The sequence below is a fragment of the Micromys minutus genome, assembly GCF_963924665.1.
Source record: "Micromys minutus genome assembly, chromosome: 26".
In the NCBI taxonomy this organism is placed as follows: domain Eukaryota; kingdom Metazoa; phylum Chordata; class Mammalia; order Rodentia; family Muridae; genus Micromys; species Micromys minutus.
The window spans coordinates 3,775,475-3,801,810 of record NC_137961.1 but is presented as its reverse complement, the minus strand read 5'-3'; the positions used below and the strand labels follow the sequence as shown (position 1 = coordinate 3,801,810).

The 26,336-nt window shown below is 45.0% G+C and overlaps 1 protein-coding gene across 3 annotated transcripts in view; it reads left to right on the top strand.

The window, feature by feature from the left end:
- SULF1 (sulfatase 1) overlaps nucleotides 1-26,336 on the top strand; it is a 142,951-nt gene that overhangs the window by 5,586 nt on the left and 111,029 nt on the right. The window contains exon 1 of one of the 3 annotated variants that reach the window (XM_080938579.1): nucleotides 16,416-16,531. The exons of the other annotated variants lie outside the window; for them this stretch is intronic. The gene's annotated coding sequence lies outside the window, so the exon portion shown is untranslated. Of the gene's footprint in view, nucleotides 1-16,415; nucleotides 16,532-26,336 lie in introns of those variants that run through there. 3 annotated transcript variants of the gene reach the window in all.

The following is a 26,336-nucleotide window of genomic DNA, read 5'->3' as shown; positions in this document are numbered from 1 at the left end:
GGGAATCTTCCATTGGTACCTTCTTTCAGGAAGTGTAACTGAGCGAGACATTCTCTCACATACACTTTTTGTATTCCACATAGCAAAATGTGCTTGTGGAAGGACAATGGTCACCACACATTTTCAGGAGCCTGGAAAGGTCAAAGGGCCTTCTTTCCACTCTGATCACCTGGCTGCCACTACAGTGGGCCAGGAAACAGAAGGAAACCAAAGTCGTTGCCCCCAACACATCCCCTCCCACCCCAACCCCGCCCTACTAAACACTAGAGGCTCCGCCCCTTGCAAATCCCCTTTCCCTTCGGACTTCTCTCTTCGCCTGACGCCATTTTCAGTTGCCCCAGCTAAACTGTGCCACATTGCCCTTAAAATGTATGGCTCCTGTATTCCCAGTTAATAATGTACTAAGATTTTATTAATTTATAAAAGGCTACATATATTTTCAAAGTGAAAACCTTGCCCTTCCTGCTCTTACCAAGGGCCTGGGCTCCAACACCTAGACAGCAGTTGCAGCTCCCTGTAACTCCAGTTGCAGGGGAGTTAATGCCCTCTTCTGGCCCCACTGGGAATTGCATGCACACACTAATGCACAGAAACAAAAATAAGTCTCCTTTTAAAACTGTGTATTTTGAAATAATCCGAGAGATCAGCCCTGATATTTTTCTCTCCTTACGAGTAGCTTTGCTTTTGTTTTATTTCTCCTGTTTTAAGCTTTAACCAATTCTTAGTTTGCCATGGGCCCAATCTTCACCTGATAGACAAGTTGTAACTGTGAGAGCGTGGTTCTGTGGTTGTAGTGAGCTGAACTGGTGGTTTTGGTTTGGTTTGAGTTTTATTTGTTTGTTTGTTATCCTCTATGGGTTTCCATTTCATAAGCCACAGAAAAGCCCACAAACAGAATGTTTCAAAAACTTGGAAAAACCCTTTATTTCTTTAATGAAAACAGCCCTAATACCACCCAGTCTATGTGACTACCCATTTTTCTGGGCACTTATAACATCCCCTAAAAAACAAAGTGGAACCTGAATGGGGCCTTCATTTCTCTGCTCCACTCCTGGGGCAGAATGTTATAAATTCAAGTCACATCGCTTGCCATGTTAAGTCCTAGTACTTGTCCTAAGGTGTGAGCTTCGGAAGAATCATGTGAGCCAGGGAAAGGATTATTTGGATTGAGGGTGTCCTATGGATGACACTCTACAAGCGTGAGCCTGTGAATATTGTCTTTAATATGTGCTCCACAAACACGGCTCAGTGCTCATCCACCTTTCTATGAAATGACATGCTTCCTGCCTGTGCAGCGCCTCCTTAACCTTCAACTCGAGGGTTGCCTGTTGTGCACAGCGAACATCCTGGACAGATGGGCTTGGCAGCGTCCAGGATTTGGGAAAGTTCAGCTTTCCTCTTGCAGGAGGAGAGGCCCTCACAGATCTTGTTCTGCGCTTCCCTCCTGAGAGTGTCACGTTGGTCAAAGCAAAGAAGGTGTTTGGAACGTGACAGATAGTAAAGTCACAGGATAAGTACTAGTTTTTATGTGGCATACCCCAGGCTTCCCACGAATTGCCAACTCTTCTCTGTGTCCCTGGGTTTACTCTGGGGATTTAAGAGTGTACTCACCATGAAACAGTGGAATCCACTTTCTAGCTGTGGCTTCTATGTTCTAACAAAGAGCCACTCTGGGTGTCCGAAACAGAACTGGAGCCCAAAAGGAACTCGAGCAAGAAATCATCACCTTGGCTGAGAACTTTCTGTGTGCATAGGTGTGTTCTGTGTGCGGAGAGAAGTGCAGAATGACCAAGGGGACCCTGCTTTCTCTAAAGGGATATCCAGGTTCACTGTGTGTGGAAGCACACACATTCATGTGCATACACACATACATGCACATATACACACTCACACACACATATATACACATGTACACACACACATACACATACAGACATACATACACATATACACACACATACATACACACATGTGTGCACACACACACTGTAGCAGCGCAGAGAATTTTGTGAGAAGTATTTGTTATTAGTGCTAACTAAATAAAGAAGGTGCCAACAGAGCCCCCTGTTGGAGGAGTTAGACCTTGAGGTTGGCTGAATATGGCCATATGCAGATGGGTTGGAATACGACTCAGGTCCAAGATTTATGAGCTGCCATGTAGGGAACAATTTACCTACCTTCTCTTTTACTCAGTTTCCTTGTCTTTAAAATGTGAAGTGATGTCACACATCGTGATACACTGCAGCTGTACAAAGGTCCGTGTTTCTCCTATCACTGGGCGTGGAAGAGAATTGTCTGGCTGACAGGCTGACACTCTTCAGGACTTGCATTTGTACCATAAATGGAATCTCTGTCAAATTGGAAGGGAAGGAAAAGAAAAGGAAGGGGGGAAAGAGAAGAGACAGTTATAGCTGGCCCTGCTAGCACTCTGAACACATCTAATAATACGAGTGTTGGGCCCTATTTAAAGCAAGCCAGATTCCAGACTCTCTTGACAGGTCGGGCAGAGATGCTGGTGTTGCCAGTTAAACCAAAGCCTTAAAAAGGAGAGACGGGTCGGGTTGCGGTGACTCAGTAGGCAAAGGCGATCTGCGCGTGTCCCGTCCTGGATCCTGCAGAGTGGAAGGAGAAAACCACCCGGGCAGCTTGACTTCGCCTTCTGCAGAGTGCTGGGACACATGTTCACGTACACACAAGTGCACACTCTCCAAATAGGATACAATTTAATAAATACATTTGGGGGAGATGTGGTCTGGTGGTTAAGAGCATTTGCTCACCTTCAAGAGACTGGGGTTGGCTTCCGAGCACCCACAAGCATCTGTAACCCCAGGTTTAGCCAATCCATGCGTGCAGTGCTCAAGGAAGCTAGATAAAAGCATCAGCTTCTCTGGAACCTGGAGTTGTAGACAGTTGTAAACTGCTATGTAGGTGCTGGGAACTGAACCCGAGTCCTTTGTAAGAGAAGGATGCACCTCTCTCCCTCCCTCTCCCTCTGTATGTGTGTGTAGGTGTGGTGTGTGTGTGTAGGTGTGGTGTGTGTTTGTGTGTAGGTGTCGTGTGTGTGTGTGTGTGTGTGTGTGTGTGTAGGTGTGGTGTGTGTGTGTAGGTGTGGTGTGTGTGTAAGTGTGGTGTGTGTGTGTAGGTGTGGTGTGTGTGTAGGTGTGGTGTGTGTGTAGGTGTCGTGTGTGTGTGTGTGTGTGTGTGTGTGTGTAGGTGTGGTGTGTGTGTGTAGGTGTGGTGTGTGTGTAAGTGTGGTGTGTGTGTGTAGGTGTGGTGTGTGTGTGTAGGTGTGGTGTGTGTGTGTAGGTGTGGTGTGTGTGTGTGTAGGTGTGGTGTGTGTGTAGGTGTGGTGTGTGTGTAGGTGTGGTGTGTGTGTAGGTGTGGTGTGTGTGTAGGTGTGGTCTGTGTGTGTAGGTGTGATGTGTGTGTAGGTGTGATGTGTGTGTGTGGGTGTGGTGGGCGCAGGGGGGCATACATGAGTGCTCAATTGCATGTATGTGGTCCACTCACATTTGTGCAGACAAAACCTTCATACATACTGACAAGATCTAACTGTTTGTTGATAGATTTGAAAGAGGAATCCAAACTATGTTTTCAGAACAAAGACATTTCCTCTTAGACTAAGATTGAGGGCAAGGGGGAGAAGGGGAGAGGGGAGGGGAGAGGAGGGAGAGGAAGGAAAGGAGATTATTGATTGGCCAAGTAAAATTCTGGTATTTCTAAATTTGGGAAGATAGTGAATTTTCAAGTCAGAACACCAAACTCCTGTAAAACACCCATAATTTTCTTCTTTCAACTAAGATAATGCTGGTGGAAAGGAATGTAGAATTTAAAGAGAGTCCAGAGGCAAAAGAGATGAAATATTGAAGTTATAATTCATAAACCTTCAGATTTTACCATGGAACAACTTGATTAATGACCTCTTTCAGAACGTAGGAATGACGTGTTGGACCAGTGACACTGACACTCACAGACTCTTCTTCCTACGGAACAAGTCTATTCTTTACAAAATGTTAATTGGGGCATGTGGAAGAGTCAAGGGTGACATTTAACAGATATTTACAACGTGCAATGATCCAATCGAGGTAATTAACATACAGCACAGTTCTGAATTTTAAGATTTGGGAAAAGGTTCCAGGCTGGCTGGAAGTTTCTGTGCACCTACGCCTGGCCCTGAGTTAGTCTCCCTTTTCTAGCTCCTCAGAAGTCACGCTTCTTCCCTTTATTAATTTTATTTCAATCCTGCAATTGCCTCTTTAAGACAGAGGGAGCATTCCTTAGGCGAGCACAACCTAATACAGTAGGTGGATTCCAGGCCTAGCTATTGTTTTCCGCGTTGGTCATTTCATTCTTTTGTGCTTTATCCTGGGGGCATTGTGACCAAAGGAACGTTGAGCTTGAACCAAGCATGATTTGCAATCGAAATATGTTTCTTTAAAAGCGTATTTTCTTCTTTAATTATGTGTGCTTGTGTATGTGTGCATGCTCGTACAGGTGTTTGCAGGTGCCCTCGGAGGACAGAAGAGGGCACCAGATTCCCGGGAGCTGGAGTTACGGGTGACTGTGAGCCACTAGTGGTGCTCTGAACTAAAGGGTAGTTATCCTCAAAAGCGGTCTGTGCTCTTGATTGCCGAGCCGTATCTCCAGCCCTTCAGATGCGTTTTCTAGTTTACGAAACTGTGCAGAAATAGCAATGGCCATGGAGACTAGACAGCATTTTGGTTCCTCAAAGGGGACTTGGGTTCCAGTCAAGTATTTAATGAGGACTTTGGCCCGGATTATATTATGCAACTGAGTGCTCTGAACTTTGGTTCCTTTGGGAGATCTGCCAGCTAGCGTTTCAGAACCTGTAATCCGTTTCTCACTCAGAGTTTCGGGGCATGAGGGTATGATTGACAGGAGACAGTTTATATTTGAAAGCCATTAATGGCTGGCAATTGCGCTGATGAGACACCGGCATGGCGGGGTGGGCAGGCGGGGGTGGGCGGTGGGCGGAGACCTAATACCCGAGCTCCGAAGTCAGACTGATGGCGAGCGCGTGCAGCAGAGCACAGGGCTGGTCGCCTCACGCTTCCTCCAGCTGCCACCTAACACAAGTACAAGAAAACGTACATGGTTAACAACCTTTACTCTGATTAGCCAGTTAGCTCCAAAAATGCCTATTAATATTCCAGAACCAGTCTGATCCAGTCTAGGACTGAGTCAGGAGCCTGTAGGATAGCTGAACCTCGGCTGCCTCGTTGGTTCGTGTGATTTTTATTTCGCAGTGAGCAGATAATAAGCTAAAACGCGCATCTTCTTTCCGCGATAACCTCTCAAGACATAATGGAGACAAAAACTACGCGCCGGGCAAAGGCAGTGGTTAGGGCAAAGGAAAAGAAGCAGGCGGTGCCTGGGAAGCACTGGGAGCCCAGATCCCGGCGCCGGGCTGCGGCCAACAGCGAGATTAGAAGCAAACCTGTAGACTTTATGGAGCGTCTTTCTTTGCCTTTTGTTTCTGTTCTTCACCTAGTCAGTCACTCTTCCCTCCCATTAGCAAGCTCTTCTCTTTCCCTAAGCCTGCAGGAAGAAACTGGTGGGCGTACACGGTGGCCCGTGTCTGCAATCTCAGGCTCGGGAGGCAGAGGCTGGAAAGTTCAAGGCTGCCTGGGCTACAGAGTAAGTTCCAGGCCAGATGGGTCTATGGTAAGACTGTCTCAAATCAAACAGAGCGAAGATAGTCTTGCAACTAAAGCATTGGACAGATAGAGGGACTGGAACAGTCTGCAGACCTTTTGTTTCTGAACTGAGTTCCACCCTTTCTGGTCTCCACTAACCTTGCTCGCCTCTGTTGGATGGGTCTTGTTTCACGTCATCTACTTGAGAACGGCTCGTTAGCTGTTTCTACAGCTTCCACTGATGGATAGCCACACCCTTTCACACACACACCCCCCCCCCCGCACCCCTCCGTGTCCTTTTATGCTCTTGACTAAACTGGTCTCAGGCATCCTGAGCTTACACCTTATTACCCCAGTCATAAATCGCTTGCTCACGCCACAATCTGGGCTGAGCCTGACTCCCATAATGGTCCCACACTCCAATGCTCACCCATCTTGGTTTGAAGAGAAAGGCTTGTGCGCCCCAACCCTGATACCCACCCTCATACCTCAGTGGAATCATCTTTCCCAAAGCCTCCCAACCATCAGCGCACTTCTCTGTGCTCTCTCCTCGCCGGAAGCTGTGCCCTCGTTTTCGCCCGTGGATATGCACAAATTTTGCATCATTGCCACTCCTCGTAGACTTCGATTCCTTATCCTTGGGTTATTAGACTCACGATGGCAGAAGCTGAGATTAATATTATCCATCCTTCCGTCCTACAAACCCTCCTTACAGTCAGAGTGGTCAAAGAAAACTGGGCTAGAAATTACACTTCGGTCATTAAGAATTTCAGGACACTAATCAGTGCAAATCCCCTGCTACCCGGGGCATCTTCTGACAACGTGGACGACACTCTTACAGACACTGATTGTCTGGCTCGAACGTTTTTCCATCTTCTGCCCACATCACTCTTCAGGGCAGCTTAGAGCCAGCTGGATTCCGGCCAGAAACAGATTCAGGGAGACAATGGGCCAGCGCTGGGCCCCATCTTTCTTGATTAGATGTGAAATTTTATAGCTGAGTATCTTTCACATGCCAGCCACTCAGAACTCTATGGTGTCAATTAATTTCTCTGGAGAGTTGAACTGAGGAGGTTGTGACAATTATGGTTTTGAGGACCTGGAAAATTAAAGCCAGACCAGATTGTTAAGGAAGGTGCTAGAGGAGAGACCAACTATCTGCTGCTCAGCATGAGTGGAAATCCCTATAAACTCCATGGAGAATATCTGTCTCTCTGTCTCTGTCTCTCTGTCTCTCTCACCAAAAGTGTATAAAGATAGTGAATCTTGTGTGCTGATTTATCTTAAATAATTTAAACCTGGGGGTTCCAGGAAGTTACTGAGATAGGGAATGCTAGTAGAACAAACATCCCGGGGAACATCTAAGGAGCTTTAACATCTGAAAACAGGTGGAAGAGCCACCACAAATCCAAGAACCTTTCCTTCCCTTTGCTTGTTTGTTTGCTTTGGGTTTGGTTTCCCAAGACAGGTTTTCTCTGTGTAGCCCTGGCTGTCCTGGAACTCAACTTTGTAGACCAGGCTAGCCTCAGACTCAGAGATTCACTTACCTCTGCCTCTGGAGTGCTGGGATTAAGGGTGTGCACCTTTTTTTTCTTCTTGTAGTGAGATCAAAACAAGCGCCTTCGTGTTAGGCAGGCATTCTGCCACAGTTGTGCTCGAAGAGAGTTTCTACCAGAGAGAATTCCACAGTGTAGGTGTTATGTGAGGGTTGGGATTGGGGTTAGGGCTAGGATTAAAGTCCCAATTAAACTTGGAGAGGTGCCTCAGTGGTTAAAAGCGCTGGCTGTTCTCGCAGAGGACCCAGTCCCAGGGTGGTCAGATGCCCTCTTTTGGCTCCCAAGGGCACTGCAGCATACGCACTTACTCACACATAGAACAGAATAAATAACATGTTTAAAAAGTCCAAATCTCCCATTACCATGGGGACTGACTCGAGTTCACATACAGATTCACGTTAAGACCCAAGGGCATGAGATTCATTTCTTCCTCCACCGTGGACTCTCTTGCTAATGTGTGTACCTCTGCGCTAAAGAACTTTACTTTTCTGTTCATTCGTTTTGTAGTGTGTGTGTGTGTGTGTGTGTGTGTGTGTGTGTGTGTGTGTGTATGTGTGTGTGTATGTGTGTGTGTGTATGTGTGTGTGTATGTGTGTGTGTGTATGTGTGTGTGTATGTGTGTGTGGTGTGTGTATGTGTGTGTGTATGTGTGTGTGGTGTGTGTGTGTATATGTGTGTATGTGTGTGTGTATGTGTGTGTGTGTATGTGTGTGTGGTGTGTGTATGTGTGTGTGTATGTGTGTGTGTGTGTATGTGTGTGTGGTGTGTGTGTGTATATGTGTGTATGTGTGTGTGTATGTGTGTGTGTGTGTGTGTGTGTGTGTGTGTGTGTGTGTGTGGCTTTTGTGGCGTTCTTTTGGAGACAGTCTGGCTACAAAGCCTAGGCTGGACTCAAGCGTGGCTGTATTTAAGGAAGCAAAGAATTGCTGCCACCGCGGAGCACCAGAAAGGCAAAGTTGAGGGAGCACAGCATTTCCGGATCCGAGCCTCAGCTGGAGGAGGAGCAGGCCTGTGTGAGAACCCAGAACTTCTGGTGGGAGTGGAGGATGTCCATTACGGTGGCCCCCAATGAGAAAGTGACCGAGGTCCATCCTTACCCACAGGACGCCTGACTCCTCCTGCTTTGCTCTTCTGTTTAATTTTTTTTCAAGTTACGGCACATTTTGTCATTCGTGGACAATCTTATTGAATGTGAGCAGCTGAACTGTCACTCAGCAATAAAATGTCATTTGGAAGATTTCCTTTCCCAAAAGAAACGAAAGAGCTAAATTCTCTGTACTACAGATGAAATTCAGGAGTGTACATAGAATTATGCATCCACATAAGTTCTGTTTAAAACTGATCTATATACAAAGAAAACAAGATTAAAGTAACTTAACAAATGAATATAATTCTTCTTTTACATTTCTCATTTTGCACCATAAGAAAACAACTTTCTAACCTGAAATTAAAAAGATTTCTTGTCAAGGAACAAGTATAGTTTTTTACTTTTTGAGAATTGTCTTTTTTTTTTAAAAGGTTCCACATTTCCTCTTCGTTGTTGTTTATACTTAAAGGAAACCCTTATGATGTTTTCAGAAATACGTCAGAGGACAGAGAGTAGGTTTGTTGGTATATTTTGCTCATGTTCTAATTCGATAGAAAATGTAATGGCAAATCTGGCTAGGTTTCTGCAAATGATGGGCTTACCTAGATTATAGTTTCCGATGGGTTATTTTGTTGGGAGTGTAAAGGCTACGTAGCCGAATGGCGACTCATTTCTGTGCACAGGAACTGAGCTACAGTGGGTGGTAGAAAACAGACTCTGCGGTCTCGCATTCTGTGTGTCCAGGCGCTGTGCCCCTCCGGGCTGCAGGTGCCTCCTGGTCCTGCTTCCGTCACAGCAGTCCATAGTGAAAACAAAGCACACACTGTTGTCTCCGACAGTCGGTCACGGAAGACACCCTGCTCTGCGCTGCACCTGCGGTGGTTGCGGCTGTTGCGGTGGTGGCTGCGGCGCCCCTTGAAGCGCTCTTGTCCTGCTAGCTCCGTTCAGTCCTTTCTAATGTCTTTCCTCAGACATGTTCAATTGTTACTGTTCAAAACACACACGAAATGACAAACTGCTAGTGAAGCCTGAACCCCAAAACGCACCAGGGCCTCACAGAAGGACAGTTCCAAATGATGAACAGGAAACTTTCTCTTGTTCTCCCAACACTGAGACGCCTTTGGCCCCAACTGTCAGCTTGTTTTTCAGTGAGTGGGCCTCTCGTCTGTACTGTACTAAAGTTTGAGCCCTCTGAGCATAATTTAACTTTTCTCCATAGTTTATAAGATGTACATTCTTATTTTTTAAAAAATTATATTTACATATTTATTAGGAAGGAGGCATGTCCTGTGTAGGTCAGAAGACAACTTTTGGGAGTTGGTTCTCTCTCACCACCACCGTGTAGGACCAAAATAAAATAGAAGTTTGGTGAGCAGTGTTTTAAGACACTGAGTCACCTCCCTGACCCCAAGTATACACTGTAAAATTCCATAGAACAGCTGACACCCGAGACTTGGTAAAGCACTTTTAAGCATTTTATTTTTTGCAACCTTATGGAAAACATTATATAATTAAATACCTGCCCACTTTTAAGGATAGAAAACTTTCTTAGCTAATACACACCAACATGTTAACATCGAGCCAACAGCACCATACTCTCTGAAGATTATTCTTAATGCCTTCCACCATGTGGGTTCTGGGGATCAAAGTCAGATCCGCCAGGCTTGGCAGCAAGTTCCTCTAACCACTGAGCCATCTCAGCGAACCCTGTTTGTATGTACATATACATACATTTCTTTCTTTTTTTCTCTCATTTTTTAAATTAGATACTCTGTATTTACATTTGAGATGTTATCCCTCCCCCACAACCCGCTCCCATCCCCCTCCCCCTCCATTTGTCTTCACAAAGGTGCACGCCCTCCTAATCACCCTCTTCACCCCAGTGCCTTGGCATTCCCCTACATTGGGAAAACATGCCCTTCCCTGGACCAAAGGCCTCTTCTCACATTGATGCCAGACCCTGCTATCTTCAGCTACATATGCAATTGGATCAATAGGTCTCTCAATGTGTGCACAAAGGTTGGTGTTTTAGTCCATGGGAGTTTTTGAAGGTTTGGTTGGTTGATAATGTTGTTCTTCCCATGAGGTTGTAGACCCTTTTATCTCCTTAGGTCCTTTCTTTAGCACCTTCATTGGGGTCCCCGAGTTCAGACCAATGGTTAGCTGCAAGCATGCTCAGCTGTATCTATGTGACTCTGACATAATTCCTGAGGAGGCATGTCTATCTGGTTCCTGCCAGTAAATACTTCTTGGCATCAGCTATAGTGCTTGGATTTGGTGGCTGCATATTACACATTCATTTAAGTGTACTTTTGCTGAGTTAAGGGGGGACCCCAGGCTCTCACCACTGAGCCAGGGTCCTGCCCTGGGTGCTCTCTTCAATCTTCTTCAGCCTAGTTGAGAGTTTAACCAATTTCTTTTCCTCATATCTGTTCATTTTTTTTACCCTGAAAAATGTGAATCAAGAACATGATTTGTAAGAATATACTTTTTTTTTTTTTTAATTAAAAGGTGGGTTGAGAAATCTTATCTGGACCACAGAAGTCCCTGGCCCTCTCTAAATTTTCAGTAATTGCTTGTTTAATGAATGGATGCTGTTTAGAGTTCTCTATTAAAAAAGCTTTTAAGACATTATAGTCTAAATACTTAAACACAAGACCTAAAATTTAAGTTGGCTCAGTCCACCAAACCTCAGCTTTATAGCAAAGCATGGTTTCGAAGCCAGAAAGGGGCGGGGAGGGAGGGAAGTAGGGGAGGGAAGGAAGGAGAGAGGACAAATTATACTTTTAAATGATTAAGTCAGCCTTTGGAAAGTTGAACTGCCCTCCTGACAATTTGACAGATGTGACCTTTGACTGGATAACTTTTTAGTTTACAGTCACTTGTCTGTCTGACAAAAGGAAAAGGGGGGAATGCTTCCTTTTGCTCTAAGCAGTTAAATAAGGAATTCAAAACTTTGGCCAAGACCAGAGCAGGAGCCCAGGTATCTGTAGGAGGCACACACACTTTCCCATCAAGAGATGAGTCAGGGAGAGACTGTGGTGACAAATACCTTTTCACCTTGCCTCTTCCTCCTCCTCCACCACCACCACCACATCCTCTTCCTTCTTCCTGAAAAACAAAACAAAACTAAAAACAGGGTCTCACTGTGCAACCCAGGCTGTCCAGGAACTTGCTACCTAGACCAAGCTCTGCTATGTGTGTGTGTGTGTGTGTGTGTGTGTGTGTGTGTGTGTGTGTGTGTGTGTGAGAGAGAGAGAGAGAGAGAGAGGAGAGAGAGAGAGAGAGAGAGAGAGAGAGAGAGAGAGCTAGTGCCTACGAGACACCCAGACTCTGAGGTTTCCCGAGAAGCTTCTAAGTAGAAAGCTGTGGGCATCAATGACGTAGACGCGGTTCCGTTTTCGAGCACTTCGCACCTTTTTCTCCAGACCCATACTACTTCCTGATTAGCTAGAGTGCTTCTATAATTTCCTAGGTTTTCCGGGTAAATTGGGTAAAAACAAACAAACAAAACAACAACAAGAGTTTGCTGTGAAACTTTGGAAGAAGAAAATGGTGAGATTCTAGTAAAACCTTGTTAGCTGTCATGTAGCAAGTGGAGCGAGGCAGTCCTGTGGGACACAGACCTTCCTGCCGATTGGCTGGTTCTAGAGCAGCACTAGCTGGTCCTAGAGCAGCTCACTGGCTCTAGAGCGGCACCCACACTGGTTCTAGAGTGGTACTCACTGGTTCTGGAGCGGCACTCACGGGTTCCAGAGTGGTACTCACTGGTTCTAGAGCGGCACTCACTGGTTCTAGAGCAGCACTCACTGGTTCCAGAGCGGTACTCACTGGCCTTTTAAAGACAGCCCTGAGCGGACTAGTCCAGGGCCTAGTGGACACTGTTTAGAACCAGGCCCTTATGCAGAGGTGGCTTTGTGATGTTCCACTGCTGTCCTGTATAGGCGAGTCACCTGCCTGCTTACTCAGCATGCCCTCTTAATTTCAGTGTCCCTCTGAAATCATTTCCAGATCCTAGCAGACACAACCACAATTCACCCAGAAAATGTGTTGTTTTTCTCCTATAGAATGCCGGTTTTTTTCCAGAGTCTCCTGCATCTCAGCGATGACTTCCCACCAACTTGAATCTACATGTCCTTAGGAAGCTGTCGGAAGCCGATTTATTCGGTTAATTCACATCAGTCTAAATAATTTCGCCTGACAGATTGCTTCCGCTCTAAGCCCCCAAGTACATTTTAATCCTAGGCAGGCTATTGCTGAGGATAAATGATTTTGCATTTCTCATAAAGATGCCAGTCATTAAAGATATTAGCACACATTCTTTCCCCTTGGGTAGAAGGGAGCCGTCCCTTTAGCAATGTTGGGCGCGCCGGCCTTCCCGTTGTCAAAGGCAGCAGATGATGAGAAAATCAATTCCCTCTTTAGAATTAGTCAAGTCAGGAAGCCTTTGAGGTGAGGGGGTGGGCAGGCTCTCATCTGGCTTCAGGAATAAAACAAAAGCTCAGTGTACACGTCGATAAGTTGTTACGAAATTTCACAAGGTTTGTTGAGCTTTGATAGGACCTAAGTGAGCTCTCGTTCTAATATCGTGTGTTCGCATTCAGGACTCGGCTCCTGAAAGACAAGGCAGTACGGTGCAGGCCGAGCCTCAGTGTTGAAGTCAGGTGGCAGGACTTAAGACGTCTGTTTATTTTATACAACAGAATCTGAGTGAGCTTTGTTATGGAGGCTTCCTTTCTTGAGATGAACGACTGGCCATGTAACCCAGGTTGGACTTGAACTAACTCTGTATAACGGGAAAGGGGGAGGGGAAGACATCCTTTGCTATTGAGTATGCCCCTCCTCAATTCCATGGTAGGAGAGGGCCACGCATGCGCTCAGAGAACACCTCCCATCTTTATAGACAGAGACGTGGAAGGAAGCATTTCAGGGCTCCCCAGAACCCTCCCCATTATCTGTGTCCTGGCCACGGTTCGTTGCTTCCCACCCCTTTCTCCCTCCCTTCCTCCGCCCAATGAGGGAAGATTAGGTTGTTGTTCAAGAATGACAAGCATTTCATGTTTGGAAATAAGTAAATAATGAAGTGTCTGGGTTCTATAGAGATACACGGAGAGGAGATGAATTTCAGACCAAAGCCTAGTGCAAACGTGACCTTTTCCATTGTAAATCTCACGGACAGGAAAGAAATCACATCAGAAGGTTTGTTTCTAGGGCTGAGAATTCAGAAATGTATTAATAATAGGATGTCTCTGATTTAAAAAAAAAAACTTGTTTATTATAATCTGCCATCTTTGGAGATGAAGAAAAACTTCCTTCTGCTGCTTTTTTTCCTGAAAGAATGAAGTGAGTGGATTTAAATGGCGGCCAGGAAAGTGTACGTATCCTCTGCCTCCAGACAGGGCTGTAGTCAAAGCTCTCTCAAAGAAAGGGAGCATGCTACTGACATCCCAGACCTCGAGGTAAGCAAAATAAAAATTAAAAACAGCAGATGGCAAAGCTCGGTGGTGTAGAAATTAATAAAGGTTAGGCCTGGTTGACATTATTTGAGCTAGAATTTATTTCTACTTTTGGATAGCATGACGCTTAGCAAAAGCCCAAAGACAGTCTGTTTGGAAATAGGTTCATGTAATAAATTCCTTTTAGTATTAGTATTAATGTCTGGTCACTCTTCTGTTCCACCGGAGAGCTCTGGGGACAGTAGAGCTCACGGCACCCAGCGCCGAGCAGTGACGATTCAGTTAGTCACGTACTCACCGCCCGAGGGAGGAGGTTCAAGGCCACCACACTCGGGGACTGGAAACACAGTGGCAGACCTGGGGGAGGCTGGCTTTCTGTAGCCAAGATGGAGCGTCCGAGTTTAGCCAGAGAGGGCTTGCAGGGGAGAACAGGATTGGCTCCTTTGACAAACCCCCTGTCAGGACTAAGCTGAAGTCCAGGAAGCTGAGCTGGGTTGATGAGCGGATGAGGTACGCCCGATCTGATTGACAGGAGACCAGGCCAAAGGGAAAGTCTTTCCTACTAGCCGGGCTAGAGATTGGGGGGCCGGGATGGGGGAATTTATGGGATTGGGGCCTTAGAAGGGTGCAGTGAGGCCCCAAGATATCAAGGCAGCACATCAGACCCAAGTCGCCCATCCCAGCTATACCAGCAATACCAGTATTAAGTGCCTGTGATCCCAGTGATATCAGTAATCAATACCAGGAATACCAGCTGAAGTGATGCCTGAAGAGCGGAACCAAGCCAGCATGGGCAGAAGGACCCATGATCCACAAGGAATCCTCCTGCCTTCCCTCTGGGACTGTGTCCTATCGAATGAAAAATGGGTTACCACAGCCAGACTTGTTCTTCCGTTGGTAAAATAGAGGTTAAAATGCCTGTATTTCAGGTAGGTTAGGAATGCTCATCGGGGGACTGGGGTGACAGCTCTTTCACAGAACCTGGACTTTATCCCCAGCACCCACTGATGGCTCACAACCATCAGTCCCAGAGCATCCAATGCCCTCTGCTGCCTCCCGAGGACCCTCCACACGATGCACAAACGCAGATCTGGGCAAAACATCTATGCACACAAAATAATCAAACAAGAAGAACATCTTTGTAAAGGATGCTCATTAGGGCTGTGTCTGGGTAGAGGTCCTGGGTCTCCAGCCTCACTCTCTAAAATATAAAACGAAAGTAGACAGGTTTTGTAGACTAAACCCCCAAACACTAGAGTTGGGGCTGAAATTCTTCAGAACCTGAATTGGTTTTGGTTTGTTCCAAATTAGAGGAGGTGGGAGAATTATTCTAATTCACTGAACATTCTGTATGCATAGGAGAGAGTGTGCTGTGTAGAAACAGCTCAGGTCTCTTAGATGACAGGATTAAGGTTCCAGCCACCAGACATGGAATTTAAAGCATCTTGCTTTGGTCAAAGAACACCAGAGGAAATGTCACCCAGTGAATGTCAATAAAAAGCCTCAGGAAGATAGTGTTCACCCCATGTGGTAACCGGAGCACAGTTGCTTATTTCTGATGGCCCACACAGTTTCCACAAACTGTTAATGCTGAAAACGCCACCTTCAGGGGATTGTATGAAATAACACTGACTTACTTATACAAGTTAGGGGTGAGGGGTCTTGCAGAGTAAGGTCCTCACTGCGAGGACTGCGGAATCCACCGTTTGAGAGTGACTGACTTTCTAAGATGCTGCCAGGAAGGTGACACTGGAGGGCGGTGCCGGAAGTGCCAGGGTCAGAGTCTTCACATTAATAATAATAATAATAATAATGATAATTATAATGATAATAATAATAATAATAATAATAATAATAATAATAATAATAATAATAAAAGCAGGTACAGCAGCAAGCTAAGAGCGGGAACTTTCTTAATGACTCTGACTTGGGGACACGGGGGTTAGGGTTGGGGGGGGGAGCTGTTGCTCTCACAGAGGAAAGAGCAGAGACCCAGACAGGCTTCGAACAGAACTCCAACTCCAAAGAACACAAGCGACTGAGTCCCTGCAAACCACCCTTAGGAAAAAGAGACCAAGAATACAGAGGACAGAAGACCGGGTCCGGGTTGAAGAGCGATCAGTTTACTAAGTACTTGGCCTCTGGAAAGCCCGGCTTTCCAAAGCCCACGTCTTCCTCATCATTCCGGCCTGCCACAGGCAGCTACTGTACTGGGTGCTCCAGGCGCCAGGACCGCCAGCCTGGAAACCCGGACTCCCCTCCCGCCCCCTCCGCTCCCAGCCGGCCAGCTGCAACACAGTTTGTTTGCCGAGGTTTGCATACCCCTATTGGGTTGCCTTTTTTTCCTCCAGTCAGTTCAGCAGTGTCCCGAAATTCACCCCCAGTGGAACTTGTGCCTCTGCTCCTCCTCTTCTTGGAACTGCCTTTTGTTTGTCTGGCAGAGCTGGGTCTATGGGGGTGTGTGATGATAATACGCCCGGCTTATATAACTGCATCTTGCAAGCACTTCACAGACAGTCCCTAATGAATCTCGGAGCTGGTGTCAGGCCGGGCAGCTTTATCTGCAAGTTGGAAATCTGAGGCCCAGAGGGCAGCTGGGATCAGAGGCCAGGCCTCCCTGGCTCCTGAAGCCTCTCAGAGGTCAGGGCGATAAGGAACAATGACTCTTCCATTCTGGAGGAGGAAGGAAGCCCTGTTGCCACCTAACCTCAGCTCAGCTGCCTCTTCCCTGCTCCCCGAGATTTTTCTCTAGAGAAGACTTTCAAGGCGGCTTTTGTAAGTATGATGATCTACTTTTGCTAGAAAGAAGGCAGGTTTTCCTTCCTGCCTCTTGTGCAGTTGGTGTTTTTATGATCCTACCGCTACTTGAGATGTTTAGATGATGGGAAACGAGTCTCTGGCCAAAGTTCTCCGCCCTCCCAGTTTGGTCTCTCCTAAGGATACTAGAAGAGAAAAAAATGTTCGTATAATTCACTTGACAAAATAACACTCGGAGGAGATGCTTAGATGGGCCAGTCTCGGTGCATTCTAGTCTAGCCTAGCCTGGCTATATACAAGCTGGTTTACAACCCTCACAGGAAGGAGCCGGGTCACTCACTTGGTTTGTTGGGCAATGTAGTGATTGTACCTGTCTTCATCTTCAGTTTCTCTGTCTTGGCTACTCACCATTTCAGGTAAATATAATTGTTGGACGTTTCTTTTTACACTACGGAAAGAATTCCAACTTTGACAGGAGGCTTGAAACGTTTGCCAGCTTCCGAAAACTAGCAAACACGGTGACTTCAGCCAGCATGTCACTTTCATTAATATTTTCACAGTAGGGCCAAAGGTTTAATATTAAAGAAGCTTGGACAAAGGCTACTTAAGCGCTGGCAAAGCCCAGAGCCAAAATTTTAAACTTGCTCTCCACACAGGACTCTGCATTCGTGAAATATTCAGCTTGGGGGTGTGGTGTGTGGCTTTCAGATGTCACTTCTATAACCCTGTAGAACAACAGAAGAAAGGTATGAGCAACAGGTAGAACAAAGTTCTGCTGGAGGTAATTGTATAAATTGCATTTGTAAAACCATGACTGTATCTCCTCATATTATTATTGCTAAATGCTATTTTGTGAAAGAAAACTTAGAAATATACAAGGATGCCTGAGGTTGAAAGTTCTACGTGTTGTGATTACTCCACTGGGCTGTCATTTGCTACATAAGACAGACTTGTATCCTGTATCACAGAGTTGTATGTGTGCGTGTGCTGTGTCTATCTAATGCTTGCTCTCTCTCTCTCTCTCTCTCTCTATCTCTCTCTCTCTCTCTCTCTCTCTCTCTCTCTCTCTCTCTCTCTCTCTCTCCCTCTCCCTCCCTCTCCCCCGCCCCCTCCCCATTTCTGTTTTACATGCAAAATGGACCAAATGGTGAAATTTCTTATCAAGTTTTAAAGATTTTCTTTGAGTCAGATGTGGTGGCTCATGCCTACCTATAATTCTAGCATTCAGAAAACTGAGCCAGGAGGATTGTGAGTTCAAGACCAGCCTAAGATACATAGGGAGATCTTGTCACAGAACAAAACAAAACAAAACAAAAACAAACAAGTAAATTACTGAAATTAAACTTAAATCATGTTTGAATTTCATTTCTACTTCAAATTATCTGTGACTATCAAGAAATTTAATTATTATCTTAACAATAGATTATTTTACCTCTAAATTTGAATGGAATCCGTCAACACTGCATGTCAGGGTCTACAGAGACCAGCCCAGTTATCACAACCTTAGCTTCAGTTACAGCAGAGGGGACACAGATAAGACCCAGATCAGAGTGTGTGTCACTGTCACCTGAGGACCAGCAGCAGGTGAAGCAGCAATAAGACCTTTACCAAAACTCCTCATCTCCAGGAGAACAGTGTTAGAAAAGCCGAAAGGAAGTATCTAGCAAGGAAGTAGTGTAGAAAAATATGTAGCTAGGAAGTGATGGGATATAGAAAAGTATGTAGCTAGGAAGTGATACAGGAAAGTATGTAGCTAGGAAGTGATACAGGAAAGTATGTAGCTAGGAAGTGATACAGGAAAGTATGTAGCTAGGAAGTGATACAGGAAAGTATGTAGCTAGGAAGTGATGGAATATAGAAAAGTATGTAGCACCTAGTCTGAACACAGCACTATTTTAGTACATTAGGGGCTTTCGTATTTATTCTTGTTTTCATCTTTTTTTATGATTTATTTTTATTTCTATTTGTACCTGCCATGGGTTTGTGGGTGCCCACAGAGTCCAAAAGAGGCCTTTAGCCTCCAGGAGCTATAGTTAGAAGTGATTATAAACCACCTGATGTGGATGCTGGGATATGAACTTGGGTGCTTTGGAAGAGCAAGCATTACACACTCCTGCCTAGGAACTGAGCTATCTCTCTATGTTCAGGAGTGAAAGAAGGTGCTCAACTCAGAGTGTTACTTGAGCCTCAGGAAGCCAGGAACTCTTCACAGGTGATGGTGACGGGCTGGGAAGAACTTTCCAGTAGGGAAGAGCACTGTTGAACAGGACAGTTGGGGCAGACAAGTCTATGAAAAGGGACCAGGTCCTGAATCCAACAAAGTCACAGCAGCACAATGGTAAAACCTGTTAATTCCGGAGAGACACACCCACAGACCGGATTCCGATCCAGTCTATAGTTCCACGGAAGTGAGTTACTGAGACAGAGATCTGCATTTATTATTACCTTACGTGCACTGGTGTTTTGCCTACGTATATGTCAGTAAATGTACCGGGAGACCCAGGAACTGGTGCTACAGACAGTTGTGAACTGCCATGTGGATGTCAGGAATTGAACTTGGGTCTTCTGGAAGAGCAGCCAGTGTTATTCAGTGACTGAGCCATCTCTCCAGCCTCCGATAGTGTTAATTCTTCTGTCTGCTGTTTCTGCAGCAAACCCAGGTTAGTGATGGAAACATCCGTGGCCCAGAGCTCCATCTCCTCCTCCTCCTCCTCCTCATGTCCATTATCTTGGCGTCTGCTTTTCACTCAAAGAAGAGACAAAAGGATTTTGTGGAGCTGGAATATGGAAATCATGTGACTCATATTTTAGAAATATTCTTACTTACTTGTATTCACAGCACAAGGGATGAATTCGAGGGCCATCTAAGTGCTAGGCAAAGGCTCCATCTCAGAACCATACTCTGAGTCCTAGAAAGATTTTATGTGTCTCCTATTGACCATAGGAAGTGTGGACCTGTGCAAAGGCCAGTGGGTAGAACTCTGCAGACTAGAAGTGAGAAGACACCACTGTGTCCAAATGGGGGATGCTGAGGCCCAGGCTGTGAAGGTAGACAAGAGACTAAGACATGTTTAGAAGGTATAATGTTTGTGACGTGAGCCTGGATGATTGGAAGGAAGGGACGGGAAACTTGTAGTTTCAGATGTGGGCAACTGAGCAGCTAGAGGAGGACACAGTAGGGCAACAGAAGGTGCAAGCAGAGGGTAATAGAGTCGCCATCATCCGAAGTGTCGGTAGTAAGGAGTGGTACCACTAAATAAAAATAAAGGTGTGTGTTTGTGTGTTTTAAGATGTGTGTTTAAGTGTGTAAGTGTGTATTATATACATGTGTGTATTTTAGTGCATATAAGGTGTATGTAAATAAGTGTGTGTAAGCATATAAGTATGAGTGTGTGTGTGTGTGTGTGTGTGTGTGTGTACCAGAGGACAGAGCCTGGGTTGTTTGTCTTCCTTAAGCACTGACTGTGTCTACCTTGATTTGGTTTGATTTTTGAGACAAGGGCTCTCACTGGGACCTGGGACTCACCAGTTAGACTCACTGGCTAGACAGCTCCTGGGATCCCAGCGCTGCTATTACCAAGTTCACACCTCTGCCATGCCTGACTTTTTTTTTTTTTTAAAGATTTGTTTATTTATTTATATGAGTACACTGTGGCAGTCTCCAGACACACCAGTAGAGGGCATCAGATCCCATCACAGATGGTTGTGAGCCACCATGTGGTTGCTGGGATTTGAACTCAGGACCTCTGGAAGAGCAGTCAGTGCTCTAACCACTGAGCCATCTCCCCTGCCTCATGCTTGACTTTTTATTCTGAAACCTGGGGAGTAATTCCAGGTGCTGACCCCCAAATGGCAGTGCACTTTGTTGACTGACCCATCTCAAGAACAGATTTTTAAGAGTATAAAATTGACAAATCTTCCTGTCTGTGTAATTTTGAGTGGAAATGTAAAGACTGGGACCTCTTGTGTCTTAATGTTCCCAAGACACGTCTGCGTCCTGGCTCCCTGGATTTGCTGCTTTATTCTTGGTCTCTGCTGTCAGCAGTGTTGGGTCCCTGCTGTCTGCCTGGTGGGTTGGTCCTCATTAGCTTCACAAGAGGGAGGCCATGTCTAGGTGACCTTAGTTTAGCCTTAAAGGGAGGAATGTTTGCTTTCACCTTGCCCTGAGCACTGAGCAGAGGGAGTGCTTTCTGGAGCATCATATTTTCAGAATTCGGTCCTATTGGCCCTACAAAGAGAAGGTATCACCTTGGGCAGTTTTTAATTCAATTCGGAGGAGGCACCCCAAGACCAAAGCTTGTGTTTCCTGACCTTGCCCAGAAGAGAACTGCAACTATTTCTTCTAAATTCTACCAGCCAGTTCCTGCCATTCCTCAGTATATGGAGAGGGGCACACTAGGCCAGAATTCCCAGAAACCCTTGGAAGAGTTACAGGTGGTTATAGCTGCTGCTTACACAGGAGATGAGAACTGAACTTGGGTCCTCTGTAAGAGCACTGAGGGCCTAACCACTAGGCAGTCCTTCCAGCTCTGGCAGTTGGAAGGCAATTTAACATTTTAGGCAAACAGAAAAGCCTGCTTAACAAGACAGGAAGCTGAGATTTTTACCAATCTTGGGGGTCTGATTACTTGATATCCTTGGGTTTCTCAAACCCTTTCACCCTTTCTAGGCTCAGCACTTAATCTTCTGTGGCAGAGCGTCTCCGGTTTCCTGGATTTCTGAGCTCTCCCCCACCCCACGTGAACACGGCAGAGTAAATACCATTGATTATGAAAGAGACTTAGCCCCAGACATTGTGGCTTGCCTTGTAAATTTGTATACTATTTCCTCTCAGTAGGTGAACTGTATTTAAGCACCGATTTTGAAATGCTTCCTGCCTCTAACATAACATCTTTAAAATCATTTCTTAGATGGTATTTGATTATAATCTAAATCCCACTAGCTTTCTGATGGGTCAGTCCCATCCCCCAATGATGAAAACTTTGAAAATTATCTTTGGCTTCTGGGGAGTTGGGGGCTGGGATTGAAACCAAATTCTACAAATGCCTGACAAGTGTTTTGCCGTGAAGTTGTATCTCAACCCCTCTGGCTTTTGATTTTGATGGAAATGTTGCTGCTTTTGCCAAAATGACTTGTTATTTTGTGGTGGGGATAAGACTCGAAGGCTACACGTGAGGCCGGGCAAGAGACTTGCCTCGTGTGAGTGAAGATAGTCTTTTGACCACTATACATATGCGTATGCATATACGTATACGTATACATATACATATACATATACATATACATATACATATACATATACATATACATATACATATACATATACATATACATATACATATACATATACATCATATACATATACACACATATACATCATATATATATACATATGCATATGAATATAAATATGACACATGCCTGAACATGGGTACACAGACACACACACACACAGAGTATAAAAATCTAATTAAAATTTTTAAAAATGATGAACAAATATAAGGCAGACAATACCTTTAATTCCAGTACTTGGGAGGTTGAGGTGGACTCCGGGTTAGTCTGGGCTAAGTAGAAATTATCAGGCCAACCTAAACTATACAACAAAACCTTTAAAAAAAAAATGAAGAAAAGAGAAATGAGATGGAAGGAAGTAGGAAAAGAGAAAGGCAGGAAGATTGTCATGAGTTTAGTGAGTTCCAGGCCAGCCTGGGCTTCAGAATAAAAACCTGTCATGTACGCCTGAAATGAAGAGAAGTGGGAAATGAATGGAGAAGAAGAGAGAGAAAGAAGTTGGGTGTGGTGGTTTATGGCTCCAACTCCAGCACTTGGGAGTGTGAGGCTGGCAAATTATCTAATTCTTCACCACTGGCAGCGGGTAAAATCTCAGGTAAGCCTGCGCCTGCGCTATGCGGTTAAGACCTTAAGTCTTCCCGTAACGAGGAAAGCGGGGAGGGGAAGGACAGGAAGAGGCAGGAAAGAAAGGTATCGTTGGAGATTCTCAAAAGCACAGCGAGGGATGGGAAGAAGGTAACTAGTGTGTGGTGCCGCCCATTTCACAGAGAGGCCGTGCCGGGGGCAGAGGCTTCCTGAACTACCCGTGTCCCCTCCACGATTTCTCTCGCTATGCTGACGAGGGCTTCCTCCACGCAAGCGGCTTGAGCCGCGGGGCTCGCCTCCGTAGTGTCAGACAGAGACGAACACGAACCCCTGAGTGCAGAGGCTGCTTAGCTGTAGGCCCTACGGAAAGCTCGAAGCTCCCAGCTCTCTCTTCGACTCGGCTTCGGGAATTCGTGTGTTTTCTGGTCTCATGTCATTGTATCTGAGTCGATCCCCTCACGCGACAGCCCCCTTCCTCATCGCGCCAGGATTTGGGTGCAATATCTGATGTGACCGTCCTTTAGGGAAAGCAGTGTGGAACTACTTTCCAGGGCCGAAAGATTCAGGGAAGCGTGCTCTTCAGCAGCAAGACTGAAGCTACTAAGGAGACAGCAAAAGAACATCTGCCTGAGTAAGCAAACTCCCCACCGAGCCATTTCTAACGGCGTCTGTGAAGTGTGCAGAGAAAGCGACCTCCAAAACAGCTTATCAAAAGCAAAACGAGTCTGTCACCAACACGGCATTTCACTAACCTTCCACCAAAGCCCAGGGATTTGAAGATATTTCTCTGCAGTAAAATCTGAGAAGCTGGTGAACTTGGGAAGTCAGAAACGTTCTCTTCCGTCACCTAGTTCTGTAGCAGGGACCCAAAAGCACCAAATTCAGAAACATGGTGGCACAAATTGGCGGACCCGTGCTTGACGGGCACAGCGAGGAAACTAACTAAGTTCAACTTCTGGAGATTACCAATAGGTAAAAAAGTCTGGCACTCTTTGGTGGATGAACCGGCGTGCGTGCCTGTCCCTTACAGACTTTAGGACCAAGATTTTAGAGCTGTTTCATGTATCACCTATCACCTCATTCCAGGAACAGAATAACAGACATGAACACAGGCACATACATGTACATGCGCATGCATGCACGCACACATACATCTGTCATACAATGCTTGAGTCTTGAGCAAAGTGATTGCTTACAGAAACTGTCTTTCGAAAGGAAAAGGGGTGTGTCTCAGATGGAGACTACCCACTTCCTGGTCTAGTTTCCAAAATGGGCTAAGAATTAATTTTTGAGTTTACATCTTTCCCCTCCGCCAAAAAAAAAAAAGTGTTTGCTTTCATGTGTCTGGGGTTTCTGCCTGCGTGTTCTTCAATGCACCATTCGTGAGCAGTGATGACCGAAACCTGGAGAGAACACTGGCCCTCTGCCACTGCCGTTCTAGACAACTGTGGGCCAGCATGTGAATGCTCAGAATTGAATCCATGTCCTCTGCAAAAGCAGCCAATGACTATAACTGCTGAGCCATCTCTGCAGCCACTAACTTTATAGTTTTTAAATACCATCAAAACTGATTATTTTGTAACCAAATGTGAACAAACTCTAAGCCAAACTAAGTTCAGATCCTGACTGCCTGAGTTTATGATGATCATTTACTGCCCTGCAGTTACTGGAGTACACTGTGGGAAGGGGTAAGATGGAGAGGCAGCCATGACCTAGCTCTTCATGAACAATCTTCAAAGCTGACAGGAGAGACAAGGCAATAAACAGAATGTTACATTGTATCTCAGGTTACCTGTGCTCATAGCAACAAGTGAAAATAGGGGTTGTCTAAAGGAAATCTGTTGGTGCAAGGCATGTGGAGTATGCTAGAGTGTGGAATAGAAAAAAGAAGACATTTTAGGCCATGAAACCTGCTAGAAGAAAGATGCTCTGGTGGTTTGAATGGCCCTAATAGGTTCATATGTTTGAATACTTGGTCTGGATGTGTGGCCTTATTATAGTCACAGCCCCAGGGACAATGTTGAGGTTTCAAAAGACTTATTTCCTAGAATCTCTCTCTGACCCCTTCTGGAGGATAAAGGTGTGAATTCTTAGCTGTTGCCATTAGAATGCCTTTGCTCCCTCATCATAGACTCCCAACTCTCTGAAACTGTAAGTGAATGAAAGGTTTTCTCTGACTTGTCTTGGTTGCGGTATCTTACAACAATAGAAAATTAATGACTTGTCTTGGTCATGGTATCTTATCATAGCAATGGAAAATTAATGACTTGTCTTGGTCATGGTCTCTTATAATAGCAATAGAAAATTATCAAGACAACAAAAAGCTGAAGAACTGTTGCTATGGAGATCGTTTGTTTGTTACCTCTTATCCCGGACAAACTGGTCATGGAGCCTCACCTTGGTTTATGTTAACAGACACAATTATCAAAGCTGGAGTACAGGTGCCATGTCTATAATCTCAGTGTTTAGGCACCTAAGACAAGATAGTTGATGAGAGCTCATGGCCACCTAGTTTGCTTACTAAGTTGTAGCCAGCCTGAACTACAGAATGATACCTGTTATAGGTCTTCACTTCCTAAGGGGTCATTGGCCACCAGCCACTGCTGGGGCTTCAGAATGCTGCTCAGAGAGGTGAAACACAGAGGTGCTAGGCTACATCCATATTTCCCCAATCAGGTGCTGGGCTTGTGGGATGGCACCATGCTGCTTGGGGGAGGTGAAACACAGAGGCTATGTTTCTTTCTCCCTGTTGGTGTGCTGGGCTTGTGAGACAAAGCCAAACTGCTCAGGGGAGATGAGACACAGCCTAAGATACAGTCATTACCTGGGTATCTATACCTGGTGTTTGGTTCTGAAAATCAGTCTGAATCCTCAAGTGCCTTATATAAACAGTATGCATAGTATTAAAATGTAATATATGCATATGTTTCTGGACAATTACTTGTGGATTAATTGTAACACAAATCAAATGTAGATACTATGTAGATAATTTATACTATAAGGTATCTAATAATTATCTATAGAATAAATGAAAATGAAGACAGCCTGTATGTTACGTACACAAGAAATTTATCTTTCAAACATTTTGATTTGCTGGCTGAGTCTGAGGGTGCAAAATCTACCAACTCACTGCATATAAATATCATTGAAATTTAAAATAACTAATTAAATATGAATAACTACAAACCAACAATTTAACCAATAATACCAACTCCACTTTTGCAGATGATGCTAGTTTAATGACCATGGAATACATTTGTCTTTATCAGGAAGTCATTAGCAAACTTCAAAAAATTAAGTTTATTATTTATTTTACTTGTATAAATGCTTTGCCTGCATCTACATGTCTGTACCACATGCGTGTTGGTGCCCAGAAATGTCAGAAGACGGCATCAGAGGCCCTGAAACTGGAGTTATAGATGGTTGTGAGGTGCCATGTTTGTGCTAGAAATTGAACCTGAGTTGTCTGAATAGACAATCAGTTCTCCAAACTCCTAAGCCACCTCTCCATACCATATATATATAGTTTTCTTTTTTTAAATGAATTTCTATTATATATTTAGTGCTGGGTGTGGCTACAGTACCAGCTGTGAACTAGCAAACCAGGAAGAGGGTCTGAGGCAAATAGTTCCTGGTGAAGAGATTACAGACTGAGTACTGTGACTGTCCGGGTAACCTATCACCTTTCTCAAATCTGCAAATAGACAGGGTCTCTCTTCTGTGAGTGTAAATGTGATCTGGAATCTAAGCCGCAAATACTCTTTATTTATTAAAACAAAAGGTTTATGTGGAGGAAAAAAAAGGTACATGTATGTAAGCACTAGGGAAAAAATCCACTTTGCAACCTAGAATTTATTGTTCAAATTACTCAAGCAATAACAGCTTGTGGGAGAAGCTCCTCCTAGTTTTTAAAGAGGGTGCTCTTGTGTAATTCTAACATCTGGAC